The sequence below is a fragment of the Ylistrum balloti genome, unplaced genomic scaffold (genome assembly GCF_031769215.1).
Source record: "Ylistrum balloti isolate Yb309-2 unplaced genomic scaffold, AGI_CSIRO_Ybal_v1 Utg370000, whole genome shotgun sequence".
Classification (NCBI taxonomy): domain Eukaryota; kingdom Metazoa; phylum Mollusca; class Bivalvia; order Pectinida; family Pectinidae; genus Ylistrum; species Ylistrum balloti.
Window position 1 is genome coordinate 1,590,912 of NW_026782078.1, and position 18,824 is coordinate 1,609,735.

At 34.7% G+C, this 18,824-nt stretch overlaps 3 non-coding genes across 3 annotated transcripts; all 3 read left to right on the plus strand.

The window, feature by feature from the left end:
• Positions 1–10,718: 10,718 nt before the first annotated feature.
• Trnac-gca (transfer RNA cysteine (anticodon GCA)) lies at positions 10,719–10,790 on the plus strand. Its single transcript has one exon. It is a non-coding gene; the product is annotated as a tRNA-Cys (tRNA).
• A 3,932-nt stretch (positions 10,791–14,722) lies between these two features.
• Trnac-gca (transfer RNA cysteine (anticodon GCA)) lies at positions 14,723–14,794 on the plus strand. The gene has a single exon. It is a non-coding gene; the product is annotated as a tRNA-Cys (tRNA).
• Positions 14,795–18,752: 3,958 nt separating this feature from the next.
• Positions 18,753–18,824, plus strand: Trnac-gca (transfer RNA cysteine (anticodon GCA)). Its single transcript has one exon. It is a non-coding gene; the product is annotated as a tRNA-Cys (tRNA).

Consider the following 18,824-nt stretch of genomic DNA (forward strand, 5'->3'; position numbering starts at 1 on the left):
CATAATTTTGGGGTTCAATCGTTAAATTACACGACAAACATGAGGCAACAACGGGGAATGGAAATATAGATATGTCATTACCTTTATTTAGAGAGTGCATGGTCAGTATCTTACAATATGAACTGTATTCTGGCGAGGGTGAAGGAAAGCAAAAGTTGCGAGCTTGCATTCTGTTCCGAGAAAATGGAGCTTATATTCTTAAACACTAGCAATGACCGTGTATTTTGTTTATATCCTGCAACACTTTCAACAGTTGTATTGGTCAGTTTGTTTACCTGACCATGACGTTACGCTGAATTTTGCGCGACGGCATATGCCGAAAAGTTGCTCCATGCGATGCTCCATGGGGTAATATAATTTCAAATTTAAACAAATATAAAAGGTTTTTTTAACAAATACTAATGTTTTTAGATGTTTTAAGAATTTCCAAAAAGTTGTTCCTGCACGTGCTAAATACATTATACTATGAGAGTTGTATTGCGACAATAATAGCGTCAGTTGCTAGGGAAAAAAACTTGATGAATATATTATACACGTCCCGTCTTCCATTCATATAAATTGCATTATACAGTAAATAGTCCTATTTTGGTGGACACGTCTAAATACCCAATACTACCCAATATCAAAAACTACTAATCAATCATACTTTATTGTTAACTAATAATTACAAATACTCAAAGAGCGAAACTTTTTAAATTGTATTTTCTACGAAAAATTGTGTTTTTGTGCTAGATTGTTACCCAACACTACTTTATACCACCGAAGCATTATGGAAGTTACAACTCAATTTTGCCTAAACATTAACTACAAACTGTCGATGATTAAGAATCATACTTCTGACAAATACATTTTCAAAGAAAATCCAAATATCCAAAATACTACCCAAATACCGTTACTTGCAGCAATATACCTATCGCGCATTCGAGTTACTCCCCTTTATACACTTCCTGTAAGGATCGGACGCTTGCAGAGTCTCGTTTGAACCACAGGGATTCGGCACGATATATGTATTAAAGTCACATATATATGGACCGTGGGTCGAAAGTTTGTGCCAAATCCCTGTGGTTTGGGCATGCGTATTTAAGTGAGAAAAAAGTCCAATCCTACATTTTAATGAACAATTTGTAAGTCTATTTAACAAGTGAAATTCATTACTGAAATCAGCAAGTTTAGCAGTGATCGACATAAATCTTACACGTTTGGGGAAATCACTGGAACCTTCTTTCAAATCCTCCGCTTTAATTCATCCTCAGTCTACCGATATATTGAACAGTGTTTTTTAAAGAAAGGTTCGCAAATCCACGGACTTTTATACAGGCCTATATGTATAGATGTCTATATGTATTCTGAGGTTAAATTTTAAACCATTCTAAATTTTGAAAACAAGCCAGGAGATAGATTTTGTGTTTAAAGTGTTGTTATTCCAAAATATTGAAAATGGTGAATAAGTAGGTCCTGCTTCTATTGATCTTAAATATAGATATATATTTATATATATCAACTGGGATATAGTCAGACGAACTAAAAAAGTATTGATCTTAAATATTTATATAGATTTCTGCAACTGATAATCTGGATCTCAGGAGAGGTCCCTGAGGTACTCCGAATCATACTTTCCTTGAAATAGATGTTGTATGGACATCCACCTAGGGATGCATGTGCCTGACTGGAGATAAAATTCTGTGTTTATATGTGATAACATAACGTGCAAATTTACACATTTACAACGCTAAACATGATAGGAGCCCGCTCAATCCGAATTCGTCGCACGGACGGAGACACAGTTTCATGTTATTCGTAAGTTCTTTCTCGTTTATTGTGAAGTAAGTGTACTGTTTTTATATCAAGAAATTATTCAAAACTCATATGCGCTCATATTTTAGCATGCGAAGCTCTGGATTTGTCGTGACAAATACCGGGGTAAGAAATTCCCTTTGTTGGAATTTCCCGACTCTAAATTAGATCGAAATGACGACATTTGCTTTATTCAAGCGATTTCATTGGTTGGTATAATAAGATGATGGATAATCGTCCTACGTCATTTTAAAAGTAATATGCGATTGGCTGAGAAAAAGAAAAGTTATAAACGCGAAACCAGGGGAACCCCTGCAAGGCGTACTCTCGGTATACAGTCATGGACTATCTCCTGACTTCACGATAACCTTTTTTGACGGTGAAATTCCGTTTGCTTTTAAATTAGAAATTAATTGTACATTTTCATGAATACTTCAACTATAATTCGCCGAAAGTAATAGAGTTAATTTTTCATCGATAGCGAACAACGGACGGAAAACTCAACAAACTCGGGCTTTCATTCACAAGAAACTGTTCACTCGCCAAGAACAGTAACTCTCTATATATCTCATAGGACAAGTATTTCCCGCTATGTGTCCAAAGTTGTCTCATATATGATGCAGATTTTTGTGATTATTCAAGTTTTTCAGCTATTTACATGTATATTTAGATGTTGTTTTCTCAAGCTTGCGCCTCGTAGTAAAATCAGCGCCTAATTCTTAGATACAGTTTATAATCATTTAAGTAAACTGGGGTAAAGTCAGACGAACTTAAGTATTGATTTATAATTATTTGAAATATTTTAGCCAGAACAATCTGGATAAATTTATTAACATGAATTGGAAGACTGTGGTAGTTTCATGTTCAGAGCCTTGTGTGTTGTTGCACTTCGTCCAGGTGTTGAGTGTGGAAGATAGTTTCGAGAGACAATTAGTCGGTTGGTTGGTCAGTGGTTGACAGGTTTTCCGTCTCCGTGACTCCTCCTGTTGCCGGTCAGCGACGCACGTCAGTGTCCTGGCGACGTTTCGAGGAACAACCAGTTGTTATATTTATATGGTACCCTAGTATATCCATTGGTGAGATGATATCCGGACAAGGGTGATTTCAAAAGCTCTACCTCGGTTCTCCGTTCAAGCACATGACATCAGGATTAAACTACATATGTCTTCGATGAAGAAGGTAATGCCTACTTTTCCGAAAAACATCGTCACTGAATTACACCTGTAATTATCATGATATAACTATGTAAAGAGATGTATATATCATACATGTTAAACCATCGCTTAATAATTACCATTTCAGAATCTATTCGACATAATTTCAAGACTAGCAGACTTCTTCCAACTCGACAGATCTAAATCGTTTTTACGAAAAGTGGAAAAAGCAGTTCAATTTGAAAATCTGAAAAAGGAACAGGAAACAGTGGTTGGGGAAAATGCAAATTTGAAAAATGTCGGAAACGATAACAGATTATCGATTTAAAGGAAACGCGTTTTAATCAATACAATTGAAACTCGTTGTCTCGAAATCGCTTGAGTCGAAATAATTTCCAAGTCCCGATTTCTTCCCTTCTAAATCTTTGTAATTTTAAGTTCGGATGACTCGTTGAGTCAAAATTTCGTTTGAGCAGAATATAAAATATTTTCCATGATCCCTTGAGTTTCGAGATAACGCGTCTCGACTTTATATAAACGTTACCACTGACTGCTTAGTAATAGAGGTATATGGGTAATATCCGTCTATGATTAATTTTACTGGGTATTTTTTCTTGAAAAAATAGACATCTCTAATCCCTTTTAAAAAAATGCTCATCACAAGAACATTAATTTGATGTATAATTTGTACATGATACTTTGATAAAGGCTATGATTTTTTCGAATTACGTAATTATTTTTCGGGGTATGTAAGAGACTGGAAGACCTACTTTGCAGTAGCGCAAAAAGAAAGGTTCGATTCTCTTTACAACAAAAAGATAAAAAGGAATGACCAAGAAGCATGGTGTTGATATCCACTTCTCCCATGAATAATATGAATCATAAACATGTAATATATTTAAGTTCAGAAGAGATTTTAGAGATACACGTGCACGTAAATGCCTAGACATAGACATCAAATAGTTTCTTTGCCAATGGAGTTCTCAGCAGCACAGTTTAATATTTGTGAATGAGGTGAATCCGGCAATCCTTTGCCAACCCTTTACATCCCCGTGGAATGAAAACACCTGAAGCTACATTTTAATAATCTCGGAACTATTCAAGAAGTGAGACGAATATAGAAAAGTCATGAATATTGGATTCTGATATGTCACTTTCCAATGTCTAAAGTAATGAACAAATAAACAATTTTCAATGCACAATAGTTTTATTATCTTTCACTGAAGAATCACGCTTACAATCGCTACACATCAATATATATATGATGCAGTTCAATTAATAGTTTGTCTCTACTGTATCTTACTCTAAATTTGTGGTAAAATGTGCCCATATAGATTTGGATTTTGAATTTTGACATTTCTTTGATTTTCCCCCATCACTGACGCGTCCTAGAAGGACGCAGCATCTTTATAATGCCGCTTCTTACTTACTCTAAAGACGCTATTCACGTGTCTTTTGAACGACCTTGTAGTCCTCAATCATATTTTGTATGATTAATCCCACAAGAAACAAATTCACTCAAATCTTTCTATAGATTATAGAGGCCACCATTACACAGATGTCGCCTGTCTATAAAAGTCGCTTTTTTGGTTTTCTGCGTAATATAATGGTAAGAACTGAACCTCTATACAAAGCCCTCTCTTCTCTACTCCCTTGAGCTGTCTGTATAGACAGACTTGACTGTAAGTGAAACAATCTTTGTTGTAATATCGCTTCCAAAATGTGCTTTTACAAATCTTTATGTTTTTTTGTTCGACATATACATCAATCCAAAATCAGAACGTAATATACATTATATATATTAAACTATTCTGGTATGTTTTTGTATATATTCTGATCTTCCAGAGTTACTGCCCTTTGTTTCACACATAGCGATAAGCTCGACAGCCGATGCCAGGCCGAGAATGACTGTGAGGCGTATAGCGAATGTTTCCATTTTAAGGATATTACATGTAGCAATTTTCTCAATAATATCACGTTTCGTTTATTATAAATTCAACGATGTTTGTAATGAAAAGTCGCGTTCCCAACCCTCAATATCTCGTCTGACTGCCCAAATGACGATAGCTTAAAAAAGATCAAAGCTTATCACTTCATGTTACTTAATGTCTACATAAATGATTTCCTTAGTGATGTACCACGACGTCTCCAGTATCGAAAAAAAGAGACCCACTTTCATCTTGGTAATATTGGATTACGTTTTATCGTCTCCAACATATGCAATGTGAATTCTTTAGTAAAAAGTTACCAAATAATAGAACGAAGTTTTGTCCATATGTAGTTTATTTTACAGAGTAAATATTGTGTAATAAACTTTTAAAATTGTCTTATACCAATAAACATCTTACTCCAATATTTTTGTCCGTTATCAGAGAAGTCAAACAAAAAGAATGTAAGTAAGAGATCCATAGGGAAATATTGTGATACTAAGACTTATTATCACAAACACGGATATTGTGTCTAGTGTATCCAAAAGAAAGCTATTCATCAGAGAGACATTTATACTAAATGGGACAAGTATATTTCTTATAATTCAATATTATTACTCTTGGCTATAATTTGTAACTTTGTCCTTTTCGAGCTCCGAGTCATCCACTGTGTCAACACAAGATATATTTCCTATAAATTGCCTACATTGCCTCATCGGCTTATTGCTTGTAATTATGTATTTTGAAGAAAAGTATTGTGAATACTTGTGTTCAGTTACTTTGTTAATATTTATTTGCAATGAAATATGTTTAAATCAAACGAATCTTTAAACATTTTCACAACGTTTGTTCGAAACTGCATCTATACTGACTTTCTTCCACAGTTTGAGAAATCTACGTTAGCCGAAAACAAATACAATCATGATCGCCAATTTCTTGAGTTTATTTTAAATATGTCTATATAAACCAATGTGAATGATATAACCCTCACATTCATACTTAAGTGTCCCTAGATCATACCACATATCAACCGGATGCAATTTACGCTAATTAATTAAAAGTTCAATAAACGGATTAAAAAGACCCTGTTGGAATCACGCACATAGATTTACATTATGCAAAGAAAATAACGGAAATATATTGATAAATACAACAGAATAAAGACACGATCAATGTGCTTTAACTAGTAAACAAGAATCCGGAGTTAGCATTTTTAAGAGCAATTAGGAATATAGGGACAAAAAGGACATTATTTTCGGGAGTTTTGTTCAGGCTTGCCAGGAAAATCACACTTGGCTTCTTTTTGAAGAGGTTTTGAAATCATGTTTTGTTTGTTTACTATATATATAATAGGAAAATACTTCAACGCCGTGTTTCAAGTCCATTCATTTTAAAATACAAAGTTAAGAATACCAACGAAATCAGGCACGGAAGTAATGTTGGGTATTACATTTTGTAAACTGTAAAAATCAAGTTTGGTTTTGATATCGGATTGCCTAATTGCGTTTTATCATTTTTAATGATTGTGTCACGAGATAGGTAACCTATTGCGAACGTATGTAAAACAGATCCGCCACACCAGAACGCATTAGCTTTAAAATTTCACTAAATTTAAGCTTTTTTCGCGAAAACATTACTAAATAGTTGGTTAGTTTAATCATGAATACCTCTCGATAGGTAGATTTTATACGTTGCATTAAATTTTAAGTGAAACAGCACCGTGTATGCCAATGACTCTACAACCACATAGACGATTTCATAAAACTAATATGAGAAATGCACCTCTATACTTATCAACGAGACAGAATTAATATATAACAAATGCGTTCATGTATGGAACTTACGTAAATTAAACATACTTAGTTTCCCATGCATACACCGTGTCAGCTCTCTTGATTACGACCTCTTTAGAGTAAATTTAAGTAGTAGAGCTGAATATAGATGCGATAACACGTGTGGAGACATTTCTGACAGTATTTGACTCTGCACCTTATACACTCAGAACCTTTATCTATCAATAAAACCATTACATCCATTCAGTGATAATTTCATGTTACCTTTGGTGATAGAAGGCGATTTCTTACATGCAAAATCAGTTCAAAATCAAAATTACAAAAGCTAAAACACGCGGTTTGACTGAATGTGACTTTCTCTCTCTCACTTACCCACAACCCCCCCCCCCACACACACACTCTCTCTTTCTCTCTCCTCTCTCCCTCCTTCACCTCCTCCCTCCCTCTCTTTCTCTCTCTCCCTTCCTCCTTCACTCCCCCCCTCTCTCTCTCTCCCTCTCTTCCTCTCCCTCTCTCTCTTCCTCCCCCCTCTCTCTCTTCCTCCTTCCATCTCTCTCTTCCTCCCTCCCTCTCTCTCCCTCCATCTCTCTCCTCTCTCTCTCTCTCTCTCTCTCCCTCTCCCTCCCTCCCCCTCTCTCCCTCTCTCTCTCTCTCTCCCTCCCCCTCTCTCCCTCTCTCTCTCCCCCCTCTCTCTCTCCCTCCCCCCTCTCTGTAATATGATTGCAAACCTGAATCAATAAGAATATAAAGGTTGAATGGTTTTCATGAAATAATTGAATACATAATATATTCCAACATACCAACATTTACATATTTTACATAATTTAAGCCTATAACACATTAAAGCACACACTTAAAGACTTTCTGGTTTATGTTTAATTTACACAAATTACCGAGGACATTGACAAGAAAACCAACACATACCTAGCTAGTAATCACATAAAAAAGAACCTTAGAAATCTTTATACGTCTGACGTCATATCTTTGATCAATGATCCATAACACACAAAAATAAACATTACACAATATTTGACACAATATTCATGAAATTAGTTTAAAATATTGATATGTTGGCATAAAGAAGCAATGGCAATGTTTGGATTTATCATTTAAATCATTGATCGACATCACACAGCAATACATATGTACAGGACTATGTCACACACTATTCGACATCACACAGCAATACATATGTACAGGACTATGTCACACACTATTCGACATCACACAGCAATACATATGTACAGGACTATGTCACACACTATTCGACATCACACAGCAATACATATGTACAGGACTATGTCACACACTATTCGACATCACACAGCAATACATATGTACAGGACTATGTCACACACTATTCGACATCACACAGCAATACATATGTACAGGACTATGTCACACACTATTCGACATCACACAGCAATACATATGTACAGGACTATGTCACACACTATTCGACATCACACAGCAATACATATGTACAGGACTATGTCACACACTATTCGACATCACACAGCAATACATATGTACAGGACTATGTCACACACTATTCGACATCACACAGCAATACATATGTACAGGACTATGTCACACACTATTCGACATCACACAGCAATACATATGTACAGGACTATGTCACACACTATTCGACATCACACAGCAATACATATGTACAGGACTATGTCACACACTATTCGACATCACACAGCAATACATATGTACAGGACTATGTCACACACTATTCGACATCACACAGCAATACATATGTACAGGACTATGTCACACACTATTCGACATCACACAGCAATACATATGTACAGGACTATGTCACACACTATTCGACATCACACAGCAATACATATGTACAGGACTATGTCACACACTATTCGACATAACACAGCAATACATATGTACAGGACTATGTCACACACTATTCACACAAACGCAGTTGTATCCAAGAAAAAAACCCACAAAAGTCTTTATGTATAAATGTGAATGTGACAATAAAACAACTTTAAGTAGAACTGATGCTATATCTGTCCAGCTTGAATGTTTCTGTGTTATGTCGATATGTTGACATACTGTTGGTCATGAAATAAGAAGGTGACCATATCGACATCGCTGTTGTTGATAAAGACAACTTATCTAGATGGTGTAGACTTTTTTGATGTATTCCTATTTGATTGTCCAGCTTCCACGCGATACAGATTTCATCACAAAGCGTCCTGATACCATATGCTGACTTGTTAGTGTGCAGATATTTCTTCCAATGTTTGAATCGACCCTGGTATGACGCACATTGACTGCTCTTTAATAAGACAATGCTTCCATGTTTATCCAACGTTATAGTTCATTTCAACGTAATTATCAAGTCAAAATTAAAGTATATCCATCTTAAACATGTTCCGGTGATCGATATCACAAATCAATCCTACTTAAATCTTCATCTGTAGTGTCATCTTCCAGTCTAATATTGAAAATGATGTCCGGATTTACAGCAAAATAAGGAATTCCATGTTCGTGTCTTTTGAAAACCTTTGTCATGATGGTCTTCTGTTGTAAACATTACCAGCTGATAAACTGACCAGCGTTCATACAATCAGTGTATTACGACCAATGGATTGAGTCACTTTTCAATATGACAATGCTAAGTATACAATGACTATTTCTGATGTCATCTATCCAGATCGTCATTGTTTTGGTCGTCGTTCCCCAAACCATTTTCCATTTCATTCTCCGCTGTCTTTTCTTGTTCTTGACCAATCGAATTTACTTCATCACATACAATCACATTTCTTTGAACACGTGTCATCACATTATTTTCTTTAACACGTGTCACTGCTTTAGTTACATACGTCCGATCCATAACGTCCCTCCCCCGTCTATATAGGGGTCGGGACACACTCTGACAGAAACACGTGGTACCCGTGTGACCTTTGTACCCGAACACGTCATAACTCACGTCCTTTGTTACGTTGTTAAAATGGGCGTGGTTATTTACGAATCCGAGGAGGTTAACCGTTTGTCCCGACCACGGGCTCCATCTTGTGGTCACTTCTGAAATGTTAGCCATACTTTTCAAAATACTGAATATCAAAGTGACAGTGGTATATATTTTCTTATCTAAAATTATAGAGTTCCCAAAAACTTCAAGAATCAATAAATAATATAAATAATAAATTATTGCAAATTTAGATGTACACTTTGAAATGAGACAAAATATTTAAAGAAGGTAAATTGAATGAATTACTATAACTGTGGATGATTTGCTGAAATATTAAATTTCGTTAATGAAAATTGCAGATATCGAGAAGGAAAGCTGTTTCGTTGTTTCAGTGCGATTCAATTGACAATCTATCATTTATTTCATACTTAGTAGACAAGTTCATACCTAAAATATATATTTCGATCAAATTTTAAGTTAAATTTATACTTTGATAGTACGACAAACATACCTCTGTGTCCATTCTGTTCCGTCCAGTCTGTCCAAAACCTTGCCTCTCCACTATTTATGTACAGTAGATGTATACGTCTGGTGTACGATTTGTGACGTCACAGTCAGGTATATTTATAGATTACGATATGTGTCGTCAGCAAACTACCTGTGTACGATTTCTAATGTTATTAAATCGTTGACATTATACATATCATATGTAGTACAAATGAACATGTCGTATGAGATACGTTGACTGAATGATTTTTTTGACAATGAAACAGCATGAACTAATGAATCAAATTAACACGCCCATTCTGTAAACAAAGAGCTGAAACTGTTCTGTGTGTTTTATAGCATACTGTTCTCAATTCTTATCATAGATGGTTGTTCGAAATCTAAATTGCTGACATTAAATATGACTTATATTGATACACTCTATCTAAGTTATACAATTGAAGTAGAATTTTATATTTCAAAGTATATACCCGGCTAGAGGTTTAAAATGATACATATTGAGCACAGCCACATTATTTCATTCAATTCATGTCAACCTTATTGCCTTTATTTGTTTCAACAGAACAAAATTATAGTCATTTAGGTAATGTTCCAAGGGGATATAGCTCAGTGGCAGAGCATTCGACTGCAGATCGAGAGGTCCCTGGTTCGAACCCGGGTGTCCCCTCATTTTCATCACATTAATTTCTTAATAACAGGTCGATAACAAATTCTAAGATACCACTATGTATTACAACAATGATATATCATCATCAGTCGATATTTTAGTGAAGAGACCAATTCGATAACGGAATAAATAAATGTTGTTTCATCACTTAAACGATATATCACTATTTTTTTTAATTGTATATCGAAGACGAAGGATCAGATCTTTTAGTTGAAGTATTTATTTAACCTCAATAAAGTTTTATTTTAGCCCAAATACTTCGACCTCAATCCTTTCTATCTATCTACCTACACAATGAACAGAGATTTCTAATTTTTTGGTCCACACCATGCCTAGGTGGTGATTTCGTTCTGGAAAGATATTTCCAGATAACATTCTGGAAAAGCAGTCATCAGAAAATTCGTTGAAAATTGAACCAGGAAGACACCATGTCAGTCTTGATCAATCCAAAACTGTAACATATTTATTATATTTGTGTTGTTAGTCATAACAATACCTTGTTATTACATACCAAAGCAGTCATTCACCATTATATCGTATTCTGGGTACATAGAGTGTAGTGCTCCGCCAGTATGGGTCAATATATCTTAAAGAAAAGAGGCGGTTTCTTATTTTTTTCACATTTATAATGTCAAATTTGTCTTTTTATTTGCTTCTGTGAAGCAGTTTTTTATGTCCCAATACCGAAATGTGGAGATTTCTAATGATCACTTTTGATACGCCCGTAAAGTTATCAATAATACTTTCATTTGTATTCTTGAATAGAAAACTTCAGGCATTATCGCTATAGTATCCAGCTGCAAGGCTCTATTCTACTAGTATAGTATAGTACAGTATAGTATTGTACAGTATATTATAGTACAATATATTATAGTATAGTATAGTATAGTATAGTATACTATAGTACTTACAGTACAGTATAGTACAGTACAGTATAGTACAGTACAGTATAGTATAGTACTTACAGTACAGTACAGTACAGTACAGTACAGTATAGTATAGTATAGTATAGTATAGTACAGTAAAATACAATACAGTATAGTATATTACAGTACAGTATAGTACAGTATAGTATAGTATAGTATAGTATAGTATAGTATAGTATAGTATAGTATAGTATAGTATAGCATAGTACTGTACTTACAGTACAGTACAGTACATTATAGTATAGTAAAGTACAGTACGGTACAGTATAGTATAGTATAGTACAGTACAGTATAGTATAGTATAAAGTAGTAAGTACAGTACAGTACAGTATAGTATAGTAAAGTACAGTACAGTACAGTACAGTATAGTATAGTATAGTATAGTATAGTATAGTATAGTACAGTACTGTACAGTATAGTATAGTATAGTATAGTATAGTATAGTATAGTATAGTATAGTATAGTACAGTACAGTACAGTATATTACAGTACAGTAGTAGTATATTATAGTATAGTATAGTATATTATAGTATAGTACAGTACAGTACAGTACAGTACAGTACAATATAGTATAGTATAGTATAGTATAGTATAGTACGGTACAGTACAGTACAGTACAGTATAGTACAGTACAGTACAGTAGTACAGTACAGTACAGTATAGTATAGTACAGTACAGTACAGTACAGTACAGTACAGTAGTACAGTACAGTACAGTATAGTACAGTATAGTATAGTACAGGAAAGTATTGTCGAAATCTTCTCCTGTCTCGATCTCTATCTCTCCTGTTTTTGTCTCGTGTTCTTTATGGTGATTTTCGATTGGTATTGCTTTTTCTACTTCGCAGAAAAATATATTTTGGTCGATCAGTCTGCCTGAAGTTCATCAATCTGCCTGAAGTTCATCAATCTGCCTGAAGTTCATCAACTTAATCAATCTGCCTGAAGTTCATCAATCTGCCTGAAGTTCATCAATCTGCCTGAAGTTCATCAATCTGCCTGAAGTTCATCAATCTGCCTGAAGTTCATCAGTCTGCCTGAAGTTCATCAACTTAATCAATCTGCCTGAAGTTCATCAATCTGCCTGAAGTTCATCAATCTGCCTGAAGTTCATCAGTCTGCCTGAAGTTCATCAATCTGCCTGAAGTTCATCAACTTAATCAATCTGCCTGAAGTTCATCAACTTAATCAATCTGCCTGAAGTTCATCAACTTAATCAATCTGCCTGAAGTTCATCAATCTGCCTGAAGTTCATCAACTTAATCAATCTGCCTGAAGTTCATCTGCCTGAAGTTCATCAACTTAATCAATCTGCCTGAAGTTCATCAATCTGCCTGAAGTTCATCAATCTGCCTGAAGTTCATCAATCTGCCTGAAGTTCATCAACTTAATCAATCTGCCTGAAGTTCATCAATCTGCCTGAAGTTCATCAGTCTGCCTGAAGTTCGTCAATCTGCCTGAAGTTCATCAGTCTGCCTGAAGTTCATCAACTTAATCAATCTGCCTGAAGTTCATCAATCTGCCTGAAGTTCATCAATCTGCCTGAAGTTCATCAGTCTGCCTGAAGTTCATCAACTTAATCAATCTGCCTGAAGTTCATCAGTCTGCCTGAAGTTCATCAACTTAATCAATCTGCCTGAAGTTCATCAATCTGCCTGAAGTTCATCAATCTGCCTGAAGTTCATCAACTTAATCAATCTGCCTGAAGTTCATCAATCTGCCTGAAGTTCATCAATCTGCCTGAAGTTCATCAATCTGCCTGAAGTTCATCAATCTGCCTGAAGTTCATCAATCTGCCTGAAGTTCATCAATCTGCCTGAAGTTCATCAATCTGCCTGAAGTTCATCAACTTAATCAATCTGCCTGAAGTTCATCAATCTGCCTGAAGTTCATCAACTTAATCAATCTGCCTGAAGTTCATCAATCTGCCTGAAGTTCATCAATCTGCCTGAAGTTCATCAACTTAATCAATCTGCCTGAAGTTCATCAATCTGCCTGAAGTTCATCAATCTGCCTGAAGTTCATCAATCTGCCTGAAGTTCATCAATCTGCCTGAAGTTCATCAACTTAATCAATCTGCCTGAAGTTCATCAATCTGCCTGAAGTTCATCAATCTGCCTGAAGTTCATCAATCTGCCTGAAGTTCATCAATCTGCCTGAAGTTCATCAATCTGCCTGAAGTTCATCAATCTGCCTGAAGTTCATCAATCTGCCTGAAGTTCATCAATCTGCCTGAAGTTCATCAACTTAATCAATCTGCCTGAAGTTCATCAGTCTGCCTGAAGTTCATCAGTCTGCCTGAAGTTCATCAATCTGCCTGAAGTTCATCAATCTGCCTGAAGTTCATCAATCTGCCTGAAGTTCATCAATCTGCCTGAAGTTCATCAGTCTGCCTGAAGTTCATCAACTTAATCAATCTGCCTGAAGTTCATCAATCTGCCTGAAGTTCATCAATCTGCCTGAAGTTCATCAGTCTGCCTGAAGTTCATCAATCTGCCTGAAGTTCATCAATCTGGTGGTTGTTTCAGATATATTCTGGAAGGTTGGGATATAAATATCTTACGTCCACGATTAATAATGTATTTGCCCACACTTTTATTTGGATATAGACTTGTATTTATACTTGTTTCATTCAAAACTTAAATAAAAATATCATTCAAACAATATTTATTGAGTTATTGAATTATACACGAATACATACAATATATCACAAAGTAAAGTACGTATGTACTTATGTTAATCCCTTTCCTCATACTTTCAGACACAGAACAGCTGTTATAGCTTGCCACAGGCACGGGAAAACAGTTTAACACGATAATCAATGATATAGACAGGTAACATGCTGCTCAATTACATCATACAATAAAGTAATGTTTAATATTTTAAAGACCGTAACCTACTACAAGTATAAAATGATATACACTGAGCACAGCTATGTTATTTAATGGTTTTAAATCAGTCCTATATTTGTGTATTTGTTTCTATAGTACTTCTGATAATAGCCCAAGGGGATATAGCTCAGTGGTAGAGCATTCGACTGCAGATCGAGAGGTCCCTGGTTCGAACCCGGGTGTCCCCTCATTTTTAACACCTCATTTTCCTTATAATAGGTTCATGATAAAATCTGAAAGAGAGTTCTTACTATTTTTTATGTTAAGAATAGATGATAAAATCGATACTAAGTAGATAAATTTCACTTCCTCATTAAAAAATATCTCACTTCCTTTGCGGTTTGAAGGATATGTCGAGAACGAAGGAGCATGTCAATTTTTTAATTTAAATAAAGTTTATTTCCAGACAATACACTTAGACCTTATTCCTTTCTATCTGTTGATACATCCAACACAGGTGTCTAAATTTCGGTCCGCAACATGTTACTGTGGTTATTAAGCATCCCGAATTAAGATTCTGGAATAGCAGTGAGAAAAACGTTGAAAATTGAATCAGGAAGACGCCATGTAAATCTTTGTCAATGCGAAACTGTAACATATTCATCGATATTTGTGTTGTCAGTCATAATAATACCTTGTTATTATATATCAAAACAGTCATCTACAATATTCTGTTTACAAAAAATGTGAATCATTAGTGATGAAATAACTTTTAACATTTTGTGTTTTGAAATTCGCCAGACTTTTACTGTTCGGAGACTTAAGCAAAGGTTGAATTGGTTGGGTTTTTTTCTGCATGGCGATTTTTCTTTAACTTCATGTCAGTTTTTATTTATTTATTTTTTTATTTCTTTTGTTTAGCCAGAAGAACAGCATGAACCTGTAGAATATAGTTTCAAATCCATAATAGCACTGCCATGTTGACAAACGACACGTCATAACAATTCGACGTCCAAGACTATTCCTATATTTCCCACACTTTTAATTGGACACAGACTTGTATTGTCCGGATTGACATATTTATAGCTGTTTAATTAAAAAAAATCAATAACAATTAATTTAAACAATTTTTATTGAATTATTCAATTATAAAAATACATACAATATGCCACAAAGAGTAAAGTACTTATGTTAATCACTTTGGTCGTACTCTCACTCACAGAACCAGCTATTACGCTTAGTATAGACACCGACACATAGAAGTACGAGTCATATGATCATTATAAATCTTATTCAACTGAATGTACAATGTTCAATCTACAATCAGAGCCTCAATAATTACATGTCTGCTGCAGAGAATTGCTGAATTCGGATTAATCCAAAATTGAAAGGATTAAGAGTTGAACAATCCCATATCAATGTCACATGATTGTTCAAGTATTTGATATAAAGCTGCGGGACTAAAATATTATTAATATTAAAACTCATAACCATTTCACAAGATAAAGACTTGAGGTATTACTTCATGACAATATACATTTTACTCCAAGACAATTTTTTATCTGGTTTTTTAATAAGATAAATGTTGGTTGTACAGCGGGAACATATCTCAACAACTATATATTGCATTATATATTTATTCTGCACAAACACGGCCGTAACATCCGGAGAGTTGGGAAAAGTTCCGAAATAGCACGATTCGACCATAGTCCAATGTCGAAAAGAAAACTTTCTTTAACATAAAAAATGCTTACCAAATGGGGCAATTATATTGTTGGAAGGGGAAAAAACACCAAAATGTGACAATGCTTTACATTTTAACATCAGAATAAAGTACATTTAGACATATTTATAACTTTTATATAAAAATATAACAGACTTACAAGCATTTCTATTGTTATAGAACAAAACTGAATTAATGGTAGCTACAATGGTTGTTTCTATAATCATTAACGTAAAATAGGTATGAAGTTGTACAAGTCCAGGATATATCAAAACATACAGGTACACATACAGAACATATGGTTAATGAAATCAAATTACCACAACACAAAAAGAAGTTACATATATAACCGAGAAAGTATTAAGAATTTAACAAACAGATATAAAAGAACTCTAGCGAGCTTTACAGGTATGGTGTTAAGGTTTTGGTAAACGATCCATATCTTATAACAATACATCACACTGCATATATGTGTCACATGATATTAAAACAGGATCAAAATCGGCTTATAAAGTAGCGATGGCGAAAACTAGATTATCAATACTAATTAAATCGGTGATCGATATCACAAATCAATAAATATTACACAATATTTATTAATTGTAACAAAGGAAAGAGATTATTTACATATATATTACAATATGACATTACATGGATTGACCAAATATATATTTACAAAGCTTTTAGAGTGTCTGGAATAATATGTACATGTACAGATCTCTGTCCAACTTGGAAGAACAAAAATCTGTTTTATCTCGATATGTTGACATAACGCTGTTCTTTATATGAATCTAAGGCTGTTCCTTTTTGATAATCATATAGATATATGGATAAAGCCACATCATCTACATGGTGAAAAGGTTTTTGACGTCATTGTCCAGTCTCCATGGAACACACGTTTCACAGTTGAAAGCGTCCTGATACCATATGCTGACTTGTTAGTGTGCAGGTATTTCTTCCGATGTTTGATTCGATCCCGGTATAACGTACATTGACTGCTCTCCGAGAAGACAATGCGTCTAAGTTACATCAACGTTATAGTTCATATTAGTATAATTTCCAAGTCAAAATTGTAAAATATCCATCTTTAACTTGTTCGGGAAATAACCTCATTTAATCCTACTTAAATCTTCATTTGTTATTTTTTCAGCTTTCAGTATATTATTGTAAATAATGTTCGGATTTACAGAGAAATAAGGAATTCCATGTTCGACTCTTTTGAACACTATTGCCAAGATAGTTTTCTGTTGTGAGAGTAATTATTTGATAAAATGACCAGCGTTCATACAATCAGTGTATTACGACCAATGGATTGAGTCACTTTTCGATATGACAATGCTAAGTATACAATGACTATTTCTGATGTCATCTATCCAGATCGTCATTGTTTTGGTCGTCGTTCCCCAAACCATTTTCCATTTCATTCTCCGCTGTCTTTTCTTGTTCTTGACCAATCGAATTTACTTCATCACATACAATCACATTTCTTTGAACACGTGTCATCACATTATTTTCTTTAACACGTGTCACTGCTTTAGTTACATACGTCCGATCCATAACGTCCCTCCCCCGTCTATATAGGGGTCGGGACACACTCTGACAGAAACACGTGGTACCCGTGTGACCTTTGTACCCGAACACGTCATAACTCACGTCCTTTGTTACGTTGTTAAAATGGGCGTGGTTATTTACGAATCCGAGGAGGTTAACCGTTTGTCCCGACCACGGGCTCCATCTTGTGGTCACTTCTGAAATGTTAGCCATACTTTTCAAAATACTGAATATCAAAGTGACAGTGGTATATATTTTCTTATCTAAAATTATAGAGTTCCCAAAAACTTCAAGAATCAATAAGTAATATAAATAATAAATTATTGCAAATTTAGATTTACACTTTGAAATGAGACAAAATATTTAAAGAAGGTAAATTGAATGAATTACTATAACTGTGGATGATTTGCTGAAATATTAAATTTCGTTAATGAAAATTGCAGATATCGAGAAGGAAAGCTGTTTCGTTGTTTCAGTGCGATTCAATTGACAATCTATAATTTATTTCATACTTAGTAGACAAGTTCATACCTAAAATATCTATTTCGATCAAATTTTAAGTAAATTTTATACTTTGATAGTACGACAAACATACCTCTGTGTCCATTCTGTTCCGTCCAGTCTGCCCAAAACCTTGACGCTCCACTATTTATATATGATAGATGTATACGTCTGGTGTACGATTTGTGACGTCACAGTCAGATGGTTGTTCGAAATCTAAATTGCTGACATTAAATATGACTTATATTGATACACTCTATCTAAGTTATACAATTGAAGTAGAATTTTATATTTCAAAGTATATACCCGGCTAGAGGTTTAAAATGATACATATTGAGCACAGCTACATTATTTCATTCAATTCATGTCAACCTTATTGCCTTTATTTGTTTCAACAGAACAAAATTATAGTCATTTAGGTAATGTTCCAAGGGGATATAGCTCAGTGGTAGAGCATTCGACTGCAGATCGAGAGGTCCCTGGTTCGAACCCGGGTGTCCCCT